The sequence below is a fragment of the Gorilla gorilla genome, chromosome 19 (assembly GCF_029281585.2).
Source record: "Gorilla gorilla gorilla isolate KB3781 chromosome 19, NHGRI_mGorGor1-v2.1_pri, whole genome shotgun sequence".
Classification (NCBI taxonomy): domain Eukaryota; kingdom Metazoa; phylum Chordata; class Mammalia; order Primates; family Hominidae; genus Gorilla; species Gorilla gorilla.
In genome coordinates, this window is record NC_073243.2 from 81677895 (window position 1) to 81692547 (window position 14653).

At 42.0% G+C, this 14653-nt stretch overlaps 1 long non-coding RNA gene across 1 annotated transcript; it reads left to right on the forward strand.

The window, feature by feature from the left end:
• Nucleotides 1-2580: 2580 nt before the first annotated feature.
• LOC134757607 (uncharacterized) lies at nucleotides 2581-14021 on the forward strand. The gene is made up of 3 exons (XR_010131787.1): nucleotides 2581-2791; nucleotides 5584-5755; nucleotides 13692-14021. It is a non-coding gene; the product is annotated as an uncharacterized lncRNA (long non-coding RNA).
• Nucleotides 14022-14653: the final 632 nt, after the last annotated feature.

The following is a 14653-nucleotide window of genomic DNA, read 5'->3' on the forward strand; positions in this document are numbered from 1 at the left end:
AGGCTTGCAAATACTATATTATAACCCATTATTTTAAGCTTATAACAACTTAATACTATTTGCGTAACAAACAGATAAGCAAAAAGAAAACTAATGGAAACTCTATGCTTTAACTCTGTCTCCCTGTTTTTTAACTTTTTGTTGTTTCTATTGCTATCTTATTGTACTGTGTCTTAAAAGTTGTTGTAGTTATTGATTTGCCAGTTCATCATTTAGTGTTTCTACTTATGATAACAGTAGTTTACATGCCACAGTTACAGTGTTATAGTATTCTGTGTTTTTCAGTGTACTTACTACTACCAAGTGAGTTTTGTACTTTCAGATGATTACTTGTTGCTCATTAATGTCCTTTTCTTTCTGATTGAAATACTCCTTTTAGCATTTCTTATAGGATAGGTCTGGTAATGATAAAAACCCTCAGCTTTTGTTTGTCTGGGAAAGACTTTATTTCTCCTTCATGTTTGAAGGATATTTTCACCAGATATACTATTCTAGGGTAAAAGTTTTTTTTCCTTCAGCACTTTAAATATTTCTTCCCACTCTTTCCTGGCCTAAAGGGTTTCTGCTGAAAAGCCAGATGTATTGGAGCTCTATTGTATGTTATTTGTTTCTTTATTCTTGATCTTTGGAAGTTTGATTATTAAATGCCTTGAGGTAGTCTTCTTTGGGTTAAATTGCTTGGTCTCTAAGGTGCATGACAGAGTTGGTGTTCTATAGCCTTCTTGTACTCAGATATTGATATCTTTCTCTAGGTTTGGGAAGTTCTCTGATATTATACCTTTGAATAAACTTTCTACCCCCATCTCTTTCTCTACCTCTGCTTTAAGGGCAATAAGTCTTAGATTTGCCCTTTCGCAGCTGTTTTCTAGATCCTATAGGTGTGCTTCATTTTTTTTTAATTCTTTTTTCTTTAGTTTTCTCTGACTGTGTATTTTCAAATTGCCTGTCTTCAAGTTTGCTAATTCTTTCTTCTTGATCAATTCTGCCATTAAAAGGCTCTGATACATTCTTCAGTATGCCGGTTTCATTTTTCAGCTCCAGGACTTCTGCTTCATTCTTTTTTAATTATTTCAATCTCTTTGTTAAATTTCTTTAATATAATTTGGAATTCCTTCCCTGCATTATCTTAAATTTCTTTGAGTTTCATCAAGACAGCTATTTTGAATTCTCTGTCTGAAAGGTCAGATATCTCTTTTTCTCCAGGATTGGTTCTTGGTGCTTTATTTAGTTTACTTGATGAAGTCATGATTTCTGGGATTGTCTTGATACTTGTAGATGTTAATCTGTGTCTGGGCATTGAAGGGTTAGGTATTTATTGTAGTCTTTTCAGTCTGGGCTTGTGTGTACCCATCCTTCTTGGGAGGGCTTTCTAGATATTTGGAAGTACTTGGGTGTTGTGATCTAAACTGTATCTGTTTTAGGGGGTACTCCAAACCTAGTAATGCTGTGGTCCTGCAGACTCATACAGCTGTTGTCTTGATGATTTTGGACAAGATCTGGGAGAATTGTCTGGATTACCAGGCAGAGACTCTCATTCTCTTCCCGTACTTTCTCCCAAACAAACAGAGTCTTTCTCTGTTCTGAGCCACCTGGAGCTGGGGGTGGAGTGACACAAGCACCCCTATGGCCACCACTACAGGGCAAGACCTGAAGCCAGCACAGTACTGGGTCTCACCCAAGGCCTGCTTTATCCACTTCCTGGCTGCTGCCTGTGTCCCCTCAAGGCCCTGGGGCTTGGTCCATAAATGCTGTCCAAGGGCCAAATCCTGAAATCAGGGTCCCCAAAAGCCCACTTGTCTGTCACCTTAGGTACCAAGCTGGTCTCTAAGGTGCATGACAGAATCCTCTTTACTTTTCCCTCTGTTTTTCTCAAGCAGGAGTCTTGCGCTGTAACCACCACAGGCGGGATGTGCCAAGTCTCACCTGAAGCCAATAAGTCTGAGTCTCACCCAAGGCCCTTGATGTAGTATCTGGGTATCGCTGCTGGTTATTCAGTGCCCAAAGGCTCTTTAGTTAGCAGGTGATGAGTGTTACCAGGACTGGGTCCTTCCCTTAAAGGCAGCAGGTTCCCTTCTGGCCCAAGGGTGTGTCTAGGAAAGTCATCCAGGAACTAGGACTTGGAATGGGGGCCTCACAACTCTGAGGGATGTCCTGTCCCTGTCCTGCTGTGACTGAGGTGGTATCCAGGAGGCAAGACTATGCGCTTCCCACTCTACCCTCTCCACTCCTAAAGGGGAGGGAGAGATCTCTTTTGGACCATGAACTGTGAAGCCTGGGGTTAGGTTAGGGAAGGGTTGATGCCAGCACTCCCTTAGCTACCCCAGCTGGTGTCTCAATAGGTCACATGTCCTCTGCACCCAACCAAGTCCTCTGGCTTTGGGCCCAGTTCAGCACTGGGACTTGCCTAGGAGTTACAGTGCTTGTGTCCTAGACTGCATTTTGAGTTTATTTAGAGCCCCATAGCACTTCAACCTGCAGTGGCAAGCCTCTCAGGAACTCAAATTCTGACCATTGGGATCAGTGGTTCCCCTCTGGCTAGGGCTGGTTTAAATGCTCCCTCTGTAGGCAGGTGTCAGCTGAGTGCGGTCCAGTTTTCCTTTCTGCTATAACAGGAAAGCACACTGAGTTCAATGCCTCACAATTGCTGGCTCTCCCTCTCTCCAAAGCACAGAAATGCTCTTTGCACCACACCATCACTGCCAGGGGATGGAGGAGGGGTTGCACTGGTGATTCAAGACTGTCCTACTTCTTCAGTGCCTCCTTCAGTGATATGAAGCCAAAACCAGACCAGGTATTGAGTGCTCACCTGATTTTTGGTTCTTATAAAGGTGCTTTTTTGTGTGTAGATAGTTGTTAAATTGGTGTTGCAGGGAGGCACAATTGGTGGAGTCTTCTCTTCCACCATCTAGCTCTGCCTCCCAGCAGCAATATGTTGATCCATGTGGGGCTGTTTCCATTGTCCATTTCTTCCTGGGATTTTTTTATTTTTTATTTTTTGGCCAGATCATCTTGTTCCTTGGTATGCAGACTATTTATTTATACCAAGAATTGAAATGATCTGAGCACTATCTTTGTGAGTGTTAGTCTATTTCCAGTTCAACTCTACTTTTAGAGTTAAGACCTTTGGTGGTATCAGCCAAAATCAAGGGATCCTCTTAGGTGATCCCTACAGACCCTGTCCCTAGAATTTGCTCAGCTCTCAACCTCTTGTCCACCACTTAGCTACACTGAATGTTGGGGTCATTCCTTTGGCCTTGCCTTCTCTCTGAGATTTTTGTCCTCCCAAGTCCTTGTTACTTTAGTAGCTCTCTATTCCCTTCCAACAGATGTCTTATATTTTGTTGAACTTCGTAATTACTCTCAGTGAAAAAACTGGTCTGGAACAAGTTAGTCTACCATTACCAGAAAATTTAAATTACTATGGCTTAAAGAAAATACAATATATTATGTTCTGGATGTATAGTCGTTTACTGTAATTTTCATAGCTTGCCTACCTAAGTTGATTTACAGCAAATAGAGACCTACTTGTTTTGGCCATAAAATATAAAGTTATGACACGAGTGATAATGCTGACATAAAAGTAACTTTTAGATTTTATTTTGAAATGTCAGCTATATAAACAAATATTTGCCAGAAAATAAGTGCTCTGAAATACAGCCTTGCTCTTATTTGCACCATGTCGACTGACTTTTTTATAACAAACAGAAATTATTCTGATAAAAATTAAGCACTTCATATCATAATTTCCAGGAAAGAAAAGCCATTCCAGCAACATGGACTGGGTTGCTGCCATTCCTGCTGCTGCCTCACCTTTCACTGTAACAGTGCTGAGAGCAGCAGGATACTTGGTTTTGGATACTTTGCCATTAGCAATACAGTGTTTGACAACAGCGATACAATATTTGCTCAGCTCTAACCTTTCTATATCCTCTTTCTTCTTCTGATATTGTAATAGTGGTCACTAATATAGGAATCTGTAGCCACCAGAGATGTCCCCGAGCTTTTTATACTCTGTCCTCTTTTCCTAAACCACCCTTTCTCTTGCTTACTCATCCTTCAATGTTTAGATCAAGCATCTTCTCTGTGAAAATTTTTCTGGCTCCATGTTCTCCAGAATGGAGTTAATCACATCCTCATCTAGGCTGGAACTATATTTTGAGTGTATTTCAATTATTATACATATCCTATTTCCTGATAAATATATGTTTTCATTTGTTTTTTTACACCAAGATATGAGTACACTTTGCCTAGTACATGGTGCTTAGTAAACCAGGAATAGAAGGAAGAAAGGAAATGAAACAAGAAAGAATAGAAGAAAGGAGGCAAGGAAGGAGGAAGGGAAAAAAGGAAAAAATATTATGGTTTCTTTTTCCTTTTCTTGCTCAATGGGACCATGATGAAATAACCAACCTGTGGTATGTTTGGATCCTGGAAATTATGCCCCAAGTTGGGAAAATGTCTGCTGTTTCCATGGTTAAGAAACCAAATGGAAGAAATGCATTTGACTTTTTTTTTGAAAAATTGTTTGGGACAGGTAAATTAGATGACCTTAAGTAAGTAGTTGACACCTGGAATAAGTAGAAAGAATTAACTGCTACTGACCTAAGAGGGAAAGATGATCTTAATAATGAGATTATGATCACGAAATTGGAAGGCCTCTGAAATCAGACAAGCCTACTGGAATCTGAGCTTCACCCTTTGCCAGCTCTATGACTTTGGGCAACTTACCATCTACAGGCTTCTGTTTCCGCATTACATGAAATGAGCATAAAAATACTTACCTTATAGTTGTTATATAGTCTACATTAGATGAGATAACCACACCTAGCTCAATGCTAGGCCCAGGTCATTTGGATGTTTAGATATTAGCTTCTTTTTCCATGCATAGCAAGTACTGACTTAAATATCTATCTATCTATCTATCTATCTATCTATCTATCTATCTATCTATCTGTCTGTCTATCTATATTTTAGAACATATATGTGTGTGTGTGTGTGTGTATACATATATATATATTTTCCCCAGGGATCTGGGGAGGAACCATGAGGGAAGTGGGACACTAGATCAGGGTAAGTGGAATTGGCCTGGGATGTAAGTAGGAAATGAGTTGTGAAGGGGTTTGTACCAGCTCTCACATATCCTGATTTATAATTAGTCTGTTGGGATTTTGTTTGGGGTAAGTCAACTCTCCATACAGTGAAGATTCCAGGGAAAACTGGTAAAATACAGTTTCTCATCCACGTAATTTGAGGCCTGTAGATTATAGGCACCTCTGCAAGATGACAGGAAGACTCACTGAGGGCAAGGACCTTGTCCAATTTAACATTAAGTCCTAAGTGTGGAGCAGAGACTGGCACAGAGGTGGTCAGTGAGTTTCACTGGAAGAACAAATTCATGAAACCACACTTAAGACCCTGTCTGAGCCAAACTGCTGAAATTTACATCAACAGCAAAGCCCAGAACTCCTTGTAGAATTTTGCTCTGATGTCATCTTTTTAAAACCTGCATAAACATCAAGCAAGAAACAAGTGGACTTTATTTTTCTTGACTTTCATCACATTCCCATTTTCTCTCAATCTTAGGAAACTTTTTCAGCTTTGTGACTGAGAGACAGCCAGCCTTTCAGCTGGGTGAGCTTTCCAGTTGCATGAGAAAGAGCTTCATAAGAAACCACCTACAATCTTCCCATCCAAAAAAATAGAAAAAAAGAAAGAGAAGAATATAAAAAGAATTGCTTCTCCTCCAAAAAAACAGGTATTTTTGCTTTCTCTTATGCTGACTTTTTGTGGATTACTAACTACATGTTTAAAATTTTGTCATTTTTATGATTTATACAATTCTAGACAAAATACTGTTTAAAATCACACAAAGCATAAAAGATGGTACACAAATACAATGAAAATGTAGAGATAGCTGTCCCGTCTGAACTCAAAAGGAGAAACCCCACTGGGAACTGACTACTACAAATAATTTAGTCAGCATTTGGCAGCCCCAGAAAATTACAAACCTGGAAGATAACAAACAATATTATGTGCATTGCATTGCAGAGCATCAGTCATGCTTGATATGAGAAAAAAACCTTTTTAGGAAAAGGAATTAAAATTATGAAATAGAGTTGTGTACATAAGTGAGAACTGTCTAAAAACTATTAAGTAAAATTATATTTTTCCTCTTTTGAAGCCCACTTGAAACAAACTTTTTAAACGTCATTTCGAGTTTAGAATTAGGCAGGTATTTTATATTTTAAAGAGTCCTATTCACTTAAATTCCCAAGGCTGACAGAAAATTAAGGCACCCATATTGTTTAGTAGAACATGGCAAAAATTTGGTTTCATGTTTGTTTCAGGTGAGCTATCACGTTCCAAAAAAGTCTGTGTATGGTTTGGGAAGCTGATTCATGGAGACTGGAGTCAACCTGGTTCTAGCCTCTGGGCCAAAAAGAATCATGAAATAAGTGATTACCTCAGTGACCTGATGTGATGTCGGGCTTAGTCTGCCACAGTCAGCTGGTGAACAGTCCTTGGACGGTTTCATTAATGGCGCAGGAGAGACCTTGTCCACCTCCAGTAACAGAAAGAAGTGACCAAGCAAACAGCCCAATAACAAAGCCAGCCTAAATTCTTTTTTTTTTTTTTTTTGGTAGTTGCAAGATTTAATAGAGTGAAAACAGAGCTCCCACACAAAGGGAGGGGACCCAAAGAGGGTAGCCATTGCCAGCTTGAATGCCTGGGTTATATCCCGATCATTGTCCCTCCCACTGTGCTCTCAGGTGATAGATGATTGGCTATTTCTTTACCTCCTGTTTTTGCCTAATTAGCAATTTAGTGAGCTCTCTTTACTACCTGATTGGTTGGGTGTGAGCTAAGTTGCAAGCCCCGTGTTTAAATGTGTGCAGTCACCTTCCCAGCTAGGCTTAGGGATTCTTAGTCAGCCTAGGAAATCCAGCTAGTCCTGTCTCTCAGTCCCCCCTTTCAATAGGAAAACCCAAGTGCTGTTGGGGAGGTTGGCCGACGACTGCTCTAACGGATTCCTGCTGAATTGGGGTGTAGTAGGGGTCGTGCAGTTGAGATTTCCTCGGGAGGGGTGCCTTCAATGTCATTAACATCAGAGCATGGGCTAGCAGGCCGGTCCAGGGGTCCACGGTAGATCTTAGTCATGGGCTATATCTGGGGCTCCATTTGAAGAACATTTGTAGTTTTACAGCTTTGATTCTGGAAGAGACAAACTTAACAAGGAGGTTAAAGATACAGGGATTGAAATGTATGGCCTGCAGTGCAGGGGATTATTTCCTTGGCACACTTCACAGGCCCTGACTATCTGCTTGATAGTTTTGAAAAGGCCCGGTCCAGTAAATAATAATTTGGCCATCTGATGGGTGCTATCAATGTCTAAGTGAAAGGTTTGGTGAAGGGTTTTAAGTAATTTCCATTGCTTAGCTGCAGGCAAAAGTATTTTTCCTCCTTCAGTTGCTAGCCATCCTGAGGGGAGGAAACTATGTCCTCATCAGGTTCTCCATTCTATTTCTCCTGCTGAGTACTGGGGCTTGGTTTCCTGGAGGGGGTTACCCCATACTAGGGGTCCTTCTATAAGCATTTCTAATGGAGGGTCTTGTCTTGCGGCTCTTTTGGCTTCAATATCTGCTTGGCAGTTCCCTTCTATTTCCCTTTCCTTTCCTTTCTGACGACCCCAGTAGTGTAAGACTGCCACCTCTTTAGGTTTCTGTACAGCCAATAATAATCTCCTAATGGCTTCCTGATGTTTGATAGGTGTTCCCTCGGAAGTTAGGAATTCTCTTTCTCTCCATATTGCTGCGTGGGCATGGAGAACTAGGTAAGCATACTTAGAGTCTGTACATATATTTACCCTTTTTCCTTCTCCTAATTCTAGTGCCCGAGTGAGGGCTATTAGTTCTGCCAGCAGAGCGCTAGTTCCTGGAGTGAGGGGATTACTTTCAAGTATTTCATTAACACTGACCACTGCATACCCCGCTTTTCAAAGTCCTTTTTGTACAAAGGAACTTCCATCAGTATACAAGTTGAGGTTGGGATCAGTCAAGGGAACGTCTAGAAGGTCTCCTCAGGCAGCGTAGGTTTGAGCGATTACTTGTTGACAGTTATGTTCTATCTTTTCTTCATTGTCTGGAAGAAATGTGGCTGGGTTAAGAGTTGCACAAGTGCACAGTCGCAGCACTGGCCCTTCAAGTAATAGAGCCTGATATTTAAGTAACCGGTTATCTGACAGCCACAAGTCTCCTTTAACAGTGAGTATGCCATTCACATCATGAGATGTCCACACAGTAAGATCTCTTCCCTGTATTATTTTAACTGCTTCAGATACTAAGACTGCTACTGCTGCCACTACCCATAAGCAATGAGGCCAACCCTTTGCCACTACATCAATTTCCTTACTCAGGTATACCATGGGTTGCAAGCTTATCCCTTGGACCTGGATAAGCACTTCTAGAGCTATTCCTGTTTTTTCTGTGACATATAAAGACTAGGCCTTGGACTTCTAGGTCCTTAACAATCTTTTGGAGTCCTTGTTGGGCCTCAGGTCTAAGGGAGTACTGCCTTTGGTAGGGAAAGGAGGCAGAATCTTTTAGTTTAACTTGAACGGAACGGGCATTCTTTGCTTATCCATATTGTCCTTCTGTTGCCCAGACTTCAGAAGGATTAATTCCTTCCTCAAGCAAGGGACAACAAACGGGTGTTCCTTCTCCTATGTTCAGGTGTATAATGGCCCCTGCTTTTGCTAGAATGTCTCTCCCTAGCAAAGGAGTGGGGCTTTCAGACATAATTAGAAAAGCATGTGAGAAGAGTAAAGTTCCCCAGTCACAACTTAGTGGCTGGGAGAAGTATCTAGTGACTGGCTCTCCTAGGACCCCTCGGATAGTGACAGATCTGGAGGACAGTTGTCTGGGACAGAAGAGTAAGACTGAGAAGGCCGTGCCAGTGTCCAGGAGATGGTTAACCTCCTGGCACTCAATATTCAAGCATACCCGGGGCTCTGTGAGGGTGATGGCATGGGCTGGCGTTTGCCCCGGGGCTGCTGGATCATCTGGTTAGTAGCTTCTGACTCAGAGGACCTTCATCCCCTGGGGCAGTGGGCCTTCCAGTGATTCCCTTGACATAAGGGGCATGGACGAGGGGGCAGCTTATTTCTATTTGGACAATCTTTTTTAAAGTGTCCTTGTAGACCGCACTGGAAGCAAGCCCTATTAGGTATTCGATTTGCCCAAGTTTTCCATTTTCCCGCCTCCAAAGTCTACTTCTCTGAGTGTCATGACTAAAGCAGTGGCCTTTTTTTCAATCCCGTTTGTCCCGTTCCACCTGCTCCTCCTGATCTCTATTATAAAAAACCGAGGTTGCCAAGTTCAATAGGGTTTCTAAGTTTTGCTCTGGGCCTAAGTCGGACTTTTGAAGTTTTTTTCTAATGTCTGCAGCTGACTGAGTGATAAACTTATCCTTTAAGATTAGTTGGCCTTCAATAGAGTCAGGTGACAGAGAGGTATGCTTCCTCAATGCCTCCCTTAGTCTCTCCAGAAAGGCAGTAGGATTTTCTTCCTTTCCCTGTGTTATAGTGGACATCATTGAATAATTTACAGACTTCTTCCTAGTTTTCCTTAGTCCTTCTAGCATGCAAGTTAGCAAATGTCTACGGCACCAATCTCCATGTTCTGATTCTGTGTCCCAATGAGGGTCTACACTGGGAACTGCCTGCTGGCCTGTGAAGAATCGTTTTCTTTCCTCTGTTGTCATCCTGTCATTGACCTGACTGAGATACCAGAGATCGCCAAACTCTCAAGCTGCAGTTATGGCGGCACGTCTCTCATTTGGGGTTAGTGTCTGATTTAGCAGTAACATTATATCTCCATGTCAGATCAAAGGATTGTCCTAACCCTTGTAAAATATCAATATAGCCATCAGGGTTATCTGAGAATTTACCTGGGTCTATTTTAATTTTCTTCAAGTCTGAGAGAGAAAAAAGTACATGCACTCTGGCTGGGCTGAATTCTCCTCCTCCCACCGCTTGGAGGGGGCATAATCGGGGAATATTGGCACTCTTTGGTTCATTGTTTACCCCTTTGTCTATCTCCTTTTGGACCGTTTGGGTTGAAGGGGGGTCCTTATTAGTTGGGGAAGGAGTCAGGGGGATGCCGGAGAAGGGAGGTAGACTCTGAGGGCTTTCTGTAGGGCATAAATCACACTTTTTACATAATTGCGAGTTGTCTCTTAATGAAAAGAAAGTTTGTACATACGGCACTTCACTCCATTTGCCTTCTTTTCTACAAAAGAGGTATAGCTGTAAGATGGTGTTATAATTTATTCTTCTGTCAGGAGGCCAGGTTTCTCCCCCTTGAAGGGGATATCGTGGCCTGGCGGTACTGCAGAAGAATATAAGTAGTTTCTTTCTTAGCATCTGAGGGTCAAATTGGTCCCAGTTCTCCAGAATACATCTTAGGGGTGTTTTTGCCTTGGGGGGAACACTTCCCATCGGTTTGGAGGTCCCATCTGGGTCACCAAATGTTACCGGCGGGGGGGGGTCCTTGCTCCCAGAGCTCCCAAGATGATGGCGGGCTGCTTCCAATATGGCATTGGGCCACTTCCAAGATGGTGGAAAGCCTTGTGCTCTCTGATCTGGAGTTCTTGGCCTCACGGATTCCAAGGAATGGAATCTTGGGCCATGCAGTGAGTGTTATAGCTCTATTAGAAACCGTGGGTCACAGAAGAGAACCATGGAACCCAATGACTAGTGTTCAGCTCTATTAAGACAAACCCGGGCACTTAGCCATGCAGGAACAATGACAGGCCTTTAGCCCGATTGGGAGCGGCAATGGGTGCCTCACTGGATCAGGAGCACAGCGGACACCCTGCTGGATCCAGAGGGATGGAAGTCAGTGGCGGGTCTGCGATGGCGGCAAACAGCAGTGGTGGACGGCGAGCAAAAGCTCAGCTCGAGCCGTAACAAACACAGACCAGAAGAGTGTGTAGTTTCAAGATTTAATAGAGTGAAAACAGAGCTCCCATACAAAGGGAGGGGACCCAAAGAGAGTAGCCCGAGCCAGTCTAAATTCTTAAAGGGATTCAGCATCTGCTGGGTTAGATCAGAGGCCACGGAAAACAGAGGCAGGAGAGAGACCAGGACTAGTCATCCACTAGACCAGGACTTCTCAAGCCTGGCTGAACATTAAAATAACCTGGAGAATTTTAAAACATTCTGATGTCTGGGCCCTAACCCCAGGAAATTTGAATAAATTGGTTTGGGGTGGAGCTTGAGAACAACAGTGTTTTAAAAGCTCTCCAACGTGATTCTAATGGACACCTGGACTTGAGAAACACAGCACTAGAGTATCTTGAGGGCACGCTTATTCACCACTGCTCATCAAGCATGTACTGTATAATACCCTGCTCATGGCACATGAGAAATGCTATTGGGTTGAACAAAGCACAGTAAAAAACCAAAGATTTCCTTCTAAAGTGGGATCTGCAGTGTAGCTGCTGCAAGTCCTCCTTTTGTTTCTCCAAGCACCTTTTTTTTTTTTCCTTTTTAAATTTTGTCCACATGCATGTGCACTTATTTAACTAGGTCCCATGGCAGTTAGCATACTAGTCACTTAGACCTAGACAAGTAGGACCCTGTACTTGGGAGTGCCTTTCTCAAAATTTCCCATCTTTTCCAGTGCCTGTGACCAACTGGGGATGGCAGGGCCTTCTGGGTGTGGCACTGGAGCCCAGGGTAGAACCTCTATTTCTTCCCTCCTCAACACTCTACCCTGCATGGGGCACAACCAGATGCCTCCAGGAGCTCGAGGACTCAAATGTACAGGGTTATCCCAGGGCCTTGGTTCCAGGAGGGTAAACTGGTTCCAGGAGCGTGGCCAGTAGACTGCCCCCACCACTGGCAAAAATGTTTCTCTCCTGAGATCATGGGAGAGTATGCCTACAGAATGGTGCTGACGTGCTCATTTTGAGTGACTCAAATTATTTAGATAAACAGGGTCCACACAACAAATATTTGCCTGGGCCTTGCATACCCTTAGAGTAGCTCTGCCTCTAGATTATTCATTCTTAAGTTTCTTAGAGATGAAACTGTGGGCTGTCTTACACTGAAAAGATTACCACAGTAGTAAACCTTGTTTCTTGGGAAAGAATCCAAGAGGATTTATGGAGACAAGTCAGTTAAAGCTGTTGACCACATTTTCTAGGGGACATTTTTATTTAGACAGGCATTTATGCCAGAATTTTTGTAAATGCATCATGAGAAAAAGTCCAAATACCTTAAAAAGACTTAAAAAAAAGGATAAAGACTGAAAGAGCTCTTTGCCACACTTTTTCTCTCTGTCTTCTCAAAGCAAACCTAATAAATGTTTAAAAATATTTTAAAGCAATGAGAGAGAAAATCATGACCTTCTGAAACTCAGACTACTAGCTATCTGATTAATCTTCCTGGGAAACTTATCCTTGTTAATAATGTTTATATTGGGCTAAGTGCTGAAAAAAGATTTTGGATGTATTTGGATTAAACAAAAATATATTATCAAAATTAATTGTACCTGTTTCATCTTACTTTTTTTTTTTAAGGTGGAGTCTTGCTCTGTTGCCCAGGCTGGAGTGTGCAATGGTGCGATCTTGGCTCATTGCAACCTCCGCCTCCCGGGTTCAAGCAATTCTCCTGCCTTAGCCTCCTGAGTAGCTGGATTACAAGCACGCACCATCATACCTGGCTAATTTTTGTATTTTTAGTAGAGACGGGGTTTCACCATGTTGGCCAGCTGGTCTCGAACTCCTGCCTCAGGTGATCCACCCGCCTCGGCCTCCCAAAGTGCTGGGATTACAGGTATGAACCACCCCACCCAGCCTTCATCTTAGTTTTTTAATGTGACTATATGAAAATGTAAAATTACATAGGTGATATATATTTGTGGTTCACATTCTATTTCCTTTGGATAGCACTGTGAGTTGTTAAAATTTCATGAACTGTGAACATAGACATGGAAGCTTCCTTAAAACTGGCTAGACATTTTAATTCAGCCAAACCGAAGAGGACAGTCATTGGCTGAAAATCTAGTGGAAGAGAATAGCGGTGAGAGGAGAGATCGCAAGGGTTAGAAAAGTGCTTACCTATCTGAAAGGGGAGGGTTTGGGACAGGACTCAGAAATTGGTGCATCCAAAGATGACAGGAGGATGATCTGTCATCTTTGGATGCACCAATTTACTTCACAGAAAAAAGATGAAGTACACCCAACCTGAGATGTGCACTCACTGACTCGCCCTTGGGCCAAAGTGTGAGTTCCTCATTCTTAAATCTAATCCCCATAGACTTGATTGCAGCTAATTTCTAGGACATGGCACAAAACTCTGGACTGAACTTCAATCGAGGGGGGATAATGTTTCAAAATCAACCTGCTGGGAACTTAAGCCATAGTAATTTAGGCATTCAATGCACACGTGACCTTGATTTTTAGTCGGAAGCTTGTGAGATGCAGAGATTTTTTTATATTGATGCAAGAAGGAAGTCTGCAGGGATGGATTGATACATCTAGCTGCTTCACAATCCAGACAAGTCCTCAGGGATTTTTTTTTTAATTTTAATGTCTAATGTAAAATGCTTATAAGAAGTAAAATATCTGTCACACTTTCCACTTACAGTGCTTTTGTTCTTTCTGCCATTTGTCCTAACACCTTCCAGCTTCTGGGTGCTGCTGAAATGAGTGAGCAGGGTAATTGATGAGAGTTTGGGAGCTGGGAGAGCAGTGAGCTGATGCTTGGAGCCTTGCCGCGATCGGACACAGTAGGTTAATTTTCCCCTCAACATGCAGGACCATACCTAATGATTCCTTACATCAAAACAGAATACAAAGTACAGAGGATTTGACACACAGCAATTCCTACCATCCTCTTGGCCCCCCAGCCCGGGATATTGAAGCCAAAGTTGAATATGAAAAGCATATTTTCCCAAACTCCTATTTTAAAAGCAGACACTATCTTAATGGCACAGTGATAAAAATTACATTCAGTTATTTTTTCTTCGATCCTGCCAAAGAGATGCTTGGGAAAAGCAAAGATTTTTAACATCTGGCTTGCCTGAATAGAATTCGTACTTCAGTGAAGAATGCTACATTATGAAGGCTTCTCTTTCAATTCTTTTAGTTTCTGGATATCAATGAAGATATCACCACTAATGAAAGTGGTAAATCTGGGGAAGATTACTCTGAGTGGCAAGATTGCAACATTTTTCCCAGGGATTTTTAGGGACCTGCTCAACTAAACAAATAGCAGTAAAGAAGAATCACATTTTAAAATATCCTTCTAATGTACTCCATTTTAAATATATACACCTACTGTGTACCCATGAAAATTAAAAAAAAATTTTAAGTATCCTTCCAGAGGTTTTGTGGAAAGGTGGGGTTTTATTTTCTAATATCACAAATATTACTTGTTGATTCAGGCCAGTCATCTAGCCAGTTATAGCAACTTCTCAAAGCTGTTTTAGGAAGAAATTTTTGCTTCTTGTCATCTTCCCACCAAAGATAAGTTCTGGAGAAGTTCATAAGCTATTAACTATGACAATAACTGAGACCTCAATTTACATTTTTCTCCTTGCTACAAACTCATTCCTGGGTCACCAGAATAGACATAGATATGAATGTG